This window comes from Dioscorea cayenensis, chromosome 15 (assembly GCF_009730915.1).
Source record: "Dioscorea cayenensis subsp. rotundata cultivar TDr96_F1 chromosome 15, TDr96_F1_v2_PseudoChromosome.rev07_lg8_w22 25.fasta, whole genome shotgun sequence".
Classification (NCBI taxonomy): domain Eukaryota; kingdom Viridiplantae; phylum Streptophyta; class Magnoliopsida; order Dioscoreales; family Dioscoreaceae; genus Dioscorea; species Dioscorea cayenensis.
Window position 1 is genome coordinate 21765159 of NC_052485.1, and position 11352 is coordinate 21776510.

Here is an 11352-nt window from a genome sequence, read left to right on the forward strand (position 1 = left end):
AAATTCAATGCATCGTGGTTCATAATAGCCACTATTTACACAATTCACTACATAAGAGAAGGATATTGATCTACAAGTTAGTTTTTCAAAATAAATTTTATTTTGCAAGTAAATTTGAAGATGCTAAAAATGAAAATACATTGGTTCATTATTTTTCTTTGCAATCAAAATTTAATATATTTTTATAATTTAATAAATAATGCAAACATTGCTTACTAAAAATGCACATTGACTCTAAAGATATATTATTTTATTTATTTTTTAAGAAACAATGAAATCTAAGTGAAAAGGAAAGAGATTTGGAATGACTTATTCAAAAGAATTCAAATTGACTCAAAATTATCACCAATTCCAATTTTTGTTTGTTTTCATACCCCAATTGTTTTTGACCAAAAATCTCTACTTCTTTATTAGCTCTTATGGTTTTATATGATTTTTAATACTAGAAAATAATAAAATGAAATAATTAAGAAACTTTTATTTTCTTTTCATTTCCCTACATATTTTCCTATAAATAAATTTAATCAAAATTAATATACTCAATGAATTGAATTGAATTGAATCTCTTTTTTCAGTCTCCCTTGCTTGGTCTAAGAGTTTGAAAATAACAGGTGGCTTAGTCAAGTATATAGGGCCATCATGTTCCCACTCTCAAGAGCACTTAACTTTTTAATTTTTATATAAAGTAGATTAATTAGTTAAAGTTATTAGGAAAAAAAAAACCAGAGAAAATTGGAGAGAATTCAACAACCACCTTTCTCTCTCCATGAATGATAGTGATCTTTCAAATGAAAAATAACAAGTAAATAAATTTCTTTTTTAATTTTCAAACAATCATTCAAAATGTTTTTATATAAATTATTAGAGATTTTTTTTTAATGAAATGTAAACAATTAAAAACGGTGTGAAGTTTATACCTCAACACATTTGATGTTCACTTTGGAGGAACTGATGTTCAAACTTACCTTTTTAACAAAAAAAAAAAAATATATAAAAATTTTAGGACATGGTGCAAGTGAACAAAAAAATCATCGTTATAAAAAAAATATTTGAACATTCTTATAAATCATTTATATATATATATATATATTACTCTTGAAAATATTGCTTTTTGACCTTTTCCTTTTCACATATATCAAAATGAATAAAGAGAAGAACAAGTATTATTCGTGTTTTATAAAAAAATTTAATTGACTTTCTATCACAATAATAAATAGTAAAACAAAAATAATATAAATATTAATATAAACGAATATCTCTTTGCAGAAGCACATTAATAATTATTAATTTTTAGAAGAGTATAAAAAAAGGAGAAAAAAAAAATCAAGACAATATAATTATAATAAAGAAAATAAGAAAATTAAAAGAATAAAAAATAGAAACAAACCATGAGAATAGGAGGCAAACAAATGTTACCTACCCCATCCTCCACTACTTCAAATTCCAAGTCAATAAAGAATCTAATTCACAAGCACAATTAATGATCATCATATTCCTCATGGCCCATCTAAATTGACTAAACCAACATACCATACCTTGTTTTATTAATTATTATTATTCTTATTATTTAACTAATGATTTTTTAAAATTATTTAATTAGATAAATAAATTTAATATATCAGAGAAGAAGAAGCTAGAAAGTAGAAAAGAGAGTGAGATTCAATGAAAGCGGATTTCGGATCTTACCGGCCACGTGGCATTGTCGGTGATGACGTGGCTGATCGGTTCGCCGCGGGCGAGGATGTCCAGACGTGTGTCTTTTAGTGAAAGGCTGAGAATATTAAAAATAAGAAAAAGATAAAATAAAAAGAAGTGGGGCCCGGCCCAGGACGTGGAATGGGCCAGGACGTAGGGCCCACCTATCACCGGGATTCTCTCTGTTGTTTTTCCTAGTGGACCCGGCCCTGTTCCCAACTCCTGCTTCTCTTTCCCGCTTCGTCTCTTTCCCACACCCACTTTTTACTCATTTTACTTCCTTCCTTTATGTTCATAAATATAAAAAATAACCATAAATATATACATGCTGTAATTAGCCCTCAATTTCTAAATATATATATATATATATATATATATATATATATATAAAGATCATCTATGTAAAATCCCTAAATCTAAGAACGTTTTAAATCTAAACCGTTGAATTATCATCAATGGTTGATTGTTTATATAAACACTGTACAATTTTTTTTACTGTTCTAGAACGCGTTTTCCTACTGTTTATAATGAAAAGAGCCATCAGATTACCATCCAATGACTACTATGGACATCCCTAGATTTGAAATATAGAAACATCCCTAGATGATGGGTCATATATATATATATATATATATATATATATATATATATATATATATTTAAGGGTTAAAAAAACAAAGAGCGATCTTTATTGAGAAAATTATTTATTAGTCATTGTAATTTTTTAAATATCATTTACAATGACATTTCAATATTCTCTGCATTCTCTTATTTTTTAATTTAATTTTTTTAGTCCCACTCAAAAGATTCAATTTTGCTTCATGCTTATTAAATATATTTTTTATTTAACAATATATGTTTACGTGTAACCACATAAGTTAACTTAATATGTTATATTTTCATTTAATATTTATTTTTTATATTTAATATTTTAATTTTCTGTTCAATATTATATGTTTTCATTTAAACAAACTAAGAGAAGTGATATTTCGATCAACATAGCACTACTTTTATGATAAAAAAAACTAAAAAATAAATTGTCATAAATTTTTTTAAAAAAAAGAATACACAAATACCTAAATTTTTTTTTTTTTTGATAAAGTGAGAGTTGAAAAAGATGATATTAACAAATTTCTTTGAGACAATATATATTATATTATATTAATAAGGTTATCATAGAAGAATTTAAATGCACTTATTTGGTTAAATTTTTAGATATTTTATCCACCCTCTAAATTGTAATAACTAAAGCCACCACCGGCATACCTTTACCTTCTCTCTCTCTCTCTCTTTTAAAAAGATACTTTGTCCTTAGTGCACCAAAAAGCGTAATGAGTGAACGCACGGCTCAAAACGTGCCAAGATTTGGACTTGAGAATAATTAATAATTCAATGGGAAAAAGTAATAACTGTTGTTCTATCTTGTTTATTTTATTCACAAATATCACTTAAATAAAATAATTGAAGTAGTAATCAACTTGGATTAGATCCATTGTAACAGGGTCTATAAATATAGATTTATAGTTAGTGATTTGCTAGACTTGGACTGAGTTTTAATAATTTTTTTATCAAACAACAATTATCAATAAAAATGATATGTCAGATTATTAATACTAGATTTTTTTTTTTATAAAATTTAAATTTTAACTTACATAAAATGAATTTAAATATATTAAAATATTAATTTCACACTTATATCCGGCAAAGCTTGTGAATAAAATGGATAAACCAGCGATTTATTAGGAAAAATAAAACACCGAAATAACAAATAGAGCAACAAAAAGCAGTCAGAAAAAAAGCAGAGCAAAACAAAGATAAAAAGACGCTTACACGCAGTGATGACGATCCCACGACAAACGACAAAAAACGGAAGCATCAAACACCCCCAGCCTAAAACTGAGAAGATGAAGTATACCAAGAGACAACAAAGATCAACTCAGTCAGACCCGGCAAGCTTGTTAGTTTTGTATATATATATATATATATAATAACATGGACTGTGCACAGTACCAACTTGGAAAAGAGTTTGAATTGCAAGTGGACCCCTTTAATTTTAAAAAAATTAATTATAAAGGAGCATGAGCTAACTATAACTATAATTTTGGATTCTTAGAGGGGGAATAAGTTTATTCTGCCGACAATAGTAAAATTATTTAACTGGCAACGCATGCAACAACACTCAAATAAATAACCAAAGGTGAAAAAACTTATATTAAATGAATTTTTATTGTTATTTACTTAACCATAAAATGACAAAATATAAAATATGATAAAAACAATATTCAAGAACACATAAATAAAAATAAAAATTTACTTAGGAAATAATTGAGTGAAAAACTCCAAATAAAGGCAGAATTTAGGAAGACCAGGTTGGAAGGAATCTCAGATGTGAAATAAAATCTTCGGTGGAGAATAAATTTGACATGACAAAGCAGAAGACATGGGTTCCAATCACTAGTCTATTCAAACAAAGAATATAAAAAGGATTTCAAAAGGTTTGGTTGATGTCATTCTAAAGATAGATAAAAAAATAATAATAAACAAATCAATAATCAAAAGTGGTTCTAGTTCTACACATTGGCTCTCTTATCCAAGGGAATATTTAAATAGTCAATCAAGATAAGGACATGCTTAAAGAAGTATTGCATTTAAGATAACATTATGCTTTCCAACAAGAAGAAGGAATCCAAGTTATCCAACACCATCAGGGTTTTTTTTTTTTCTTGCCAACCAATCAATGCCTTAATTTGATGGATTCTAAAGTAAGCAAGACATACAAGATGTGGATTAAGGAATCTCATCTTTGCAAGGACAAACTAAGCAAGGAAACAAATACAAAACCATGATCACTCAAGTGGTGTTATTATTGTTGCTTCTCTTGAGATTCTAGTATTCTATAAGCTTCATCATGCCTTAGTTATTGAATTTACCACCAATAACAAGAGAGATTTCAGTAACAATGGTGACTTAATGATTAGATAAAAAATCATTTTTAGTTGATATACATTGTCTTTTTCAATCATATACATTCAGATGGAAAAGACTCCTGTTTTTAATGATATGACTTTAGTTTATATTAGCTCTAATATGCAAATGCTTGATCAGCTACAGTAGCTTTACAGTCACAATGGAGAAAGATAATCAAGAATATCAAATAACAAAGTTTTGAACCACTAGGAATTGGACAAGAATAGATCCTTAATCTGATGCTTTCTTTACATGTAATAGAATGGTGTATGGGAATCAACTTATGACTCAAAAGGAACATTAAATTGGTCTAAAAATAAAATAAAAAAAACTTAAATGAGAGAATCCAAAACCTTGCTTTACTTGGAATATAGTTTTCTTTGTTAATTGATAGTCAGTGGAACAACTTTGTCAAGAGCTGTCTATTTCCATGACCCAACAAACCTCATCTAGATTAGTCATCTCTTGGATTGTCTATAGGCCAATCATGACACTAAGATAATTCTAATTAGATGAAGTCCCTATATTAAATTAAGCCACTTGCATCCATCAATCAAATCATATTTGCATCAATGAGAATCTGAAATTTGACAAGGAAAGAGTGAATTGACTTGAGTAATATCCAATCTAATCTTCAATTAGAGATCAGAAGAAAAAGATAAGTCCTTAAAAGATGACCAAGTTTTCACAAATGGGCTGAGAGTGGAATAATAATTAAATCATCAGATTTCCTTTCCTCCAAACCACAGCTCTAAATAGTAAATACATAACATTCCTGATAATTTGATTGTTTGGATGAATTAGCAAATTATATTCAAGGTTAATAATAGAAAACATGAATATCCACTGAAACTGTACAAACTATTCCATCTTCAACCAATCCAGCCACTAGAGGTCAAGAATGCATAGGACCACATGAGGTCTTGTCCTTGTGTCCTGGAATCCAATTAGCTACTGAGGATGGAGAAATGGAATGTGCTTGGGTGGGTATGTGATATGAATCTCAAGCACTAGTTACTGTGTGGATTCCACTTTTGACTTTACAAGTACTGTTTGGCTTTTGGAACAGACCAAACGTTATCACACTAAGCCCACCTCTTCCTCCCACCTTATCCATATTAAAAAGATTTCTTTGACTTGCACTCCTTTGTGGTTTCAAGAATCTTCACGCTCCTCTAGACACCATCATTTGAGTTTCAGAATGAACCTCTATTATTAAACACCACTAATTATGATTCACTTTGCATAAGCATCAGCACTAATTATGGTTCAATGTTCCCTCCATCAAAAGGGTTGAGTCTGAAAGAGGACAATATTACTCTTCAGTTCTCACTATGTAGCAGAAATCTTGTTCACTATATTAATTTATTATTTAAAATGGTATTTAAACCGCTGAATTGTACAAGTTTATTCGTCTTGGCATCTTTGACTAGTGTGATATGCAGTACATTAGACATGTCTCCACATATAGTCTGAAAGAGCCAAAAAAAAAAAAATGTACAATTTAAACGCCAAAGTATAATAGCCTTCCTAATTAGAAGGACAAACATGAACAATAAGCCCACTTCATTTGGCACTGGTGGCTTTAAAACATCAAATCTATACCATAAATTGGAGGAGAAAAGTGAAAATAAATTGAATGATTTGGAAAGCAATAGAACAAGAGGAGGAATGGATGCTTTGGTCCTTTTGCTCAAATTGGACGGCTAAGAATGAGAGACAGGCTGATGCAAAGTGAGAACTAGAAACATCTCCTATAATGCACGTTGTGAAAGGAATCAATAATATTAGTGAAGAAGACGCAAGACAAGATTCCTAGTGTGCAGCTGTAGCAATTTAAGACCTGAAAGGGATCACCCCTTATGTGGCAATGAGCTGTTTGTTTCCTTTGGCTTGTGGGAAGGGATACCTTATTATTCCACCAACTCATACCAGAGAGATTCTCAAGAGGAAAAAGATATATTAAGAGTAGGTGAGTGCCCTTCAAAGGACCCACTTCACATGGACATTGGACCCCATGTTCCCTTCTATCTATCAATATGATTGGTGGCAGCATGCCAAATATGAAAGGAAATAACCAAATAAAAACATCAACTAGTTCGTCTGCATTTAAATGCATACCTGTTGTGATCTTGCTACAGATTTTGGATAAGATTGAAAAGAGTGAACGCTGGGGTAGGCCTTGCCTTGTACCTAGGATCAAAGCAATGGTCGCCGGAGATGTCCTCATCCTTCTCACTGTAATGTAGACAATAGAAATGAGGAAAAAATGTGAGAGAATCAAATGCTAAGTGGCAAACCGGCGAAGATATGCGGTGGATCTCTTGTCGGTTCTGATTAAGACTAGTAGATGCTTGATAACAAGGCTTTCCTTATCCCCTTCACTGTGGAAAGAAAAAGAAATATTAGCGTGTATCCTATTAATACTTCTCTATATAATATCTGATAGAGTAATGTGTTAAGATGTGTTACAAATAAGTTCACATAAGTAGAAATCACTACCATGAAGCATAGGATACCTTCTCTCAGTCATATTTAAAGGCCAATGGATGCTTATAAATCAACCTCATCTACTGATGAAGTTGAAAAGCAACAAAATACAGGTATACGGCATGTCAATTTATACAAACTTAATGAGAATAAATATCCAAGATATTTACTTACATGGAACAACATGAACTAGTCATGTAGTGTACAAGAAGAAAAGGATTTTTATTTTCTGATTTATATATTTGGTATACAGAGAAGTACTCACTTATTGAGAAGTGAAAGTGGGCAATGAAAGTACACAATGAAGCGGTAATTTCAACTTGGTAAAAATAATGTAGTAACATGTATTGTGATGTCTAATCTCTCTTGGTAGGAGATTACAACTAAATAATTGAGAAAAAAAAAAAAAACAAATAGTACATCTAGAGGAGGACAGGACCCCACATATTATGAAAGTTTGTACTAAAAGTCCAAAAAGCCGGTGCTTCCTCCATAAAGATGACTGGCATTTCTTGCATCTGCTTATGTAGTTATGTAAGCTCATAATAGCTAATCATGTTCACACTTAACAGAAAGCTTGGATGGGCAACTTCTAATACTTGATTTTCCTCAAACCCCCGGAATATAATTACAAGGAAGGCAAGCTATTGCTTGGGGGTTAAACTAAAGAAAAGACCAGCACCATATATAAATACAAAGTCCTATAAGCAAAGACAGAAAGACAATGTCCTCATTTGAGCTACAGAGCAACGTAGCAGATAAACTGTAACAAATCCCTATACCAGTTAGGCTACAATATGCTTCCAAGGAAAAAAGACAAGTTGATAAGACACAGCACAAGGAATTGTCATGTATACAAGCTATACACAACCATCTTGGCTCAAAATTGGCCGCTAAATGAGGACAGAAAATTCCACAAACATTGCATGACAGCACTTCCGAACAAGAAGCATTGTATTTCCAAACCATGTTAAGTCTTTTTTCTTTGGTGCTTTTCATCATGATCTGATTTACCTCAACAATCTAAATCATAGATACCAGGAAATACAAGTAACTTACAGACCAATCAATATAAAGAAGCCATAAAAATCAGGAAAGTGGAATAGTTCATTCGGATGTCTGGCAAGAAAGATTATCTGCTCTATGAAACTAATTAAACATAATACTTAATGTTTAATACAAGTGACCGACCATGTGAAAAATAAGTTTTATGAATGAAACTAGATATGAGAATACTTTATCATATTAAAATAAGATCTCATTCATGACCTCCATTTAGCTTGGCAGCTACTGACCCACTAAAAGCAACAGGTATCTCTTCTTCAAAGTCTAAAATGACATAAAAGATAACTCTAGCAAGCTGATTTAAGAAGGGAATTTTTGTATAATGAAATTGTTCTTGAATTTAAGTGGTGCTCCTATGCACACCCATTTAAACAAATACATGTGAAGGAATGAAATTCACACAGCATCCATGCGGTTTAATAAAAATACATTTAAAAAATCAAACAAAATAAATAAAACTGAATCAAATATGTTAAATTTCTACATCTTTTCAAGTAAAACAAAATTAGGACCAAATATGAAAGAAAATCCATTTTAAGGCTATAACTTCTCATGGCGGTCATGAAACCATAAAATATATATAAACAGATTAATGGGTTCCATCCCCACCATCAATTAACTAGAGATGGCGCATCCACTTTAGCCCATTTGACCATTATAATATACAGAAGCAAAGAATGCTTGCCCTTGCCCCAGAATGAGGCCCATATTAGAGAAGAATTGGATAGATGATCCTGAAATTGGGTTTCACAATATAAGCCCAGAGTTTCTTGACATCCAGAAATAAGGAACATTTGTTGAAAATATGAGATAATAAGCTCCAGAAACTATTTTCCATTAAGGAACTTACGCCAACGGTAAGTTTTAATTTGAAGCATTATATTTGTTCTGGTTAATACAAAAACACCAATGAACTTCTGAAATTGTTAGCAAAGGCTGACAGCCTGACAACACATTTCGTTATACTCATAACTCATTTTCTCAGTTTCTCACTGACTTCGTATTGCAAGGGAACAGCAGTAATGGAGCTGCATCTGGGCATGCTTAAATAAGGTGGCAATAAAAGAGGAAACATGGCCAATCCAACCTAGATATACCAAACAGAATATGAAATTCTCCAATTCCCATTTAAATCAAACATCATATAAAAGAGTACACACAATTGCAATTAACAAATAGGATACTAGTGGGAGAAGTGTTGCTTATCCAAGCGAGTTGTCAACACAATACAAACATGTTAAAACTTGAACCAGCATAGGAAAAACAAACAAAGACTTTGTGCATAGCATACTTCAAGATATTTTCCAGCACATGAATCATTTAGTAACCCTTTTGTGTCAACAAAATTTCTAACACATCATGATTTGAATGTGAAAGGTGCAAAATTGGATAAGCCTAATGTCAGATTCTCATCAACTCAAGCCATCATTAATGTAAGCCTTCATCCTATTTCAATTACATCTTTTGGCAAAATCAAACAACAATCAACAAGCATCAAAGCAATCAGAATGCTGCTCAAATTGCTAAACAAACTGAATATCAACTCAGAGACAATTAAGTGAAGAATAATCAATCAATCATCAAAATTCCATCAATAAAACTAATAGAAAAAAAAAATAATCAGAAAAACAAAATCCAATTGCGCCAATAAATCAACTACATGGTGTGACATTGATCTACAATCGCTAAAACACAATCCAATTTCACAATACATCAAATCAAAAAAACAAAAATCATCATAAATCTTCAATTATGAAAAAAAATCACATATATTACCAAAAAAACACTCACTATCTTCCCGCCATTGACACTTCTCAGTGAAATAATCACGCCCTCGATAATGAAGAGCTTCTTCGCCGATAAATCGATGCCGGAAACCTCCTCGAGATGCTCCGACGATCACCATCGTCGTCGTGGTGGAGAAGCTCGGTGCTCACTGGAATCCCAGCACGAGTATTTCAGTTACCGGTTTTGGGTTTCGGGTTTCGGGTCTGAAGAGGTGGATTATGGATCCGATAATGTTGAGTGATCTCCACCGTTGAATTGATATAGATTTTTTTATATTATTATTTTCATCTGTTAACTTCATAGTGTTAAATATGATGTATGAACTTTGATTTTTTTTTTCTTTTAATTTTTTCATGAATATTAGATATAATTAGAACTCGGTATTTATTTTTTATTTTAAAATAATTTATAAAAAGTTAACTTTCTAATATTTGATTAATAATAAAAATTGTAATGTGTAAATCAACTTTTTGTAATTAGTAAATTTCATAAAAGAGAAAATTCATTTGAAATATAAAACCAAATGAATCACGTGTAAAACCAATAAACAATTTATGAATAACCTCCTTAAAACACTTTGCCAATTTTATACTCTCTCTTCGAAGATTCTCTGATAATTATCAAGTGTAGTCTAAATTTTATGTGCACTTTTCTAATGATAAAAAGAGTTTTTCTCCAATTGAGGCTTTGATCAAAGGTCACTAGTATCTAATTTTCTAAAATGATAAAATTTACATGGACGAATAATCCGCTTGGGTAGTAATTTTTTTGAAACTCTTTTCTGTTTTTTTTGTGTATCTATTATCCTATTATTACTGGATTATTTAACTTTATTTTTTGTGGTTTCATATAATTCTAATTTCCTTTGTACCACATCATGTATTTATCCATATACTCCAACTCTTCATATATTTATATTACTTGTCTTTGCTCATATACATGTACTTGTATTTGTGATTATTATTTTTTTCTAATATATCTTAGGTAGTGTATCATTTTTTTTTTAAATATAGCAATTTATAAATAGATTTGAATAGATTATTTGGAGTTTCGTTGTTAATGAAAACTATTGGACACCTAAAGTCTTGTAACAAGAGAAACATGCCATTGAAAATTTGCAAGTTGAGCAACTATATTATTATTTTAAATATGATAAAATTTAAAATTCCTTCCCCCAAATATATATATATATATATATATGTGTGTATTTCTAGTCACGCATGATTGGTTTGGTAATATGTCCAAAAGTAGATGGAGTTCACGCATCATCAAACTCAAACTATATAAATGAAAATGAGATCATTAACATTGCAAACCTTATTATGAACTTTAAAATTAAAATAGTCC

The 11352-nt window shown here is 30.5% G+C and overlaps 1 long non-coding RNA gene across 3 annotated transcripts; it reads right to left on the bottom strand.

Annotated features, from left to right (window-relative positions):
- Positions 1-5442: 5442 nt before the first annotated feature.
- LOC120277978 lies at positions 5443-10128 on the bottom strand. 3 transcript variants are annotated; one of them, XR_005541535.1, is made up of 4 exons: positions 10009-10128; positions 6784-7046; positions 6066-6134; positions 5443-5961 (listed from the first exon to the last, which is right to left on the bottom strand). It is a non-coding gene; the product is annotated as an uncharacterized LOC120277978 (long non-coding RNA). The 3 variants fall into 3 exon arrangements; XR_005541536.1 differs by lacking the exon at positions 6066-6134; XR_005541534.1 differs by having other exon boundaries at positions 5443-6134.
- Positions 10129-11352: the final 1224 nt, after the last annotated feature.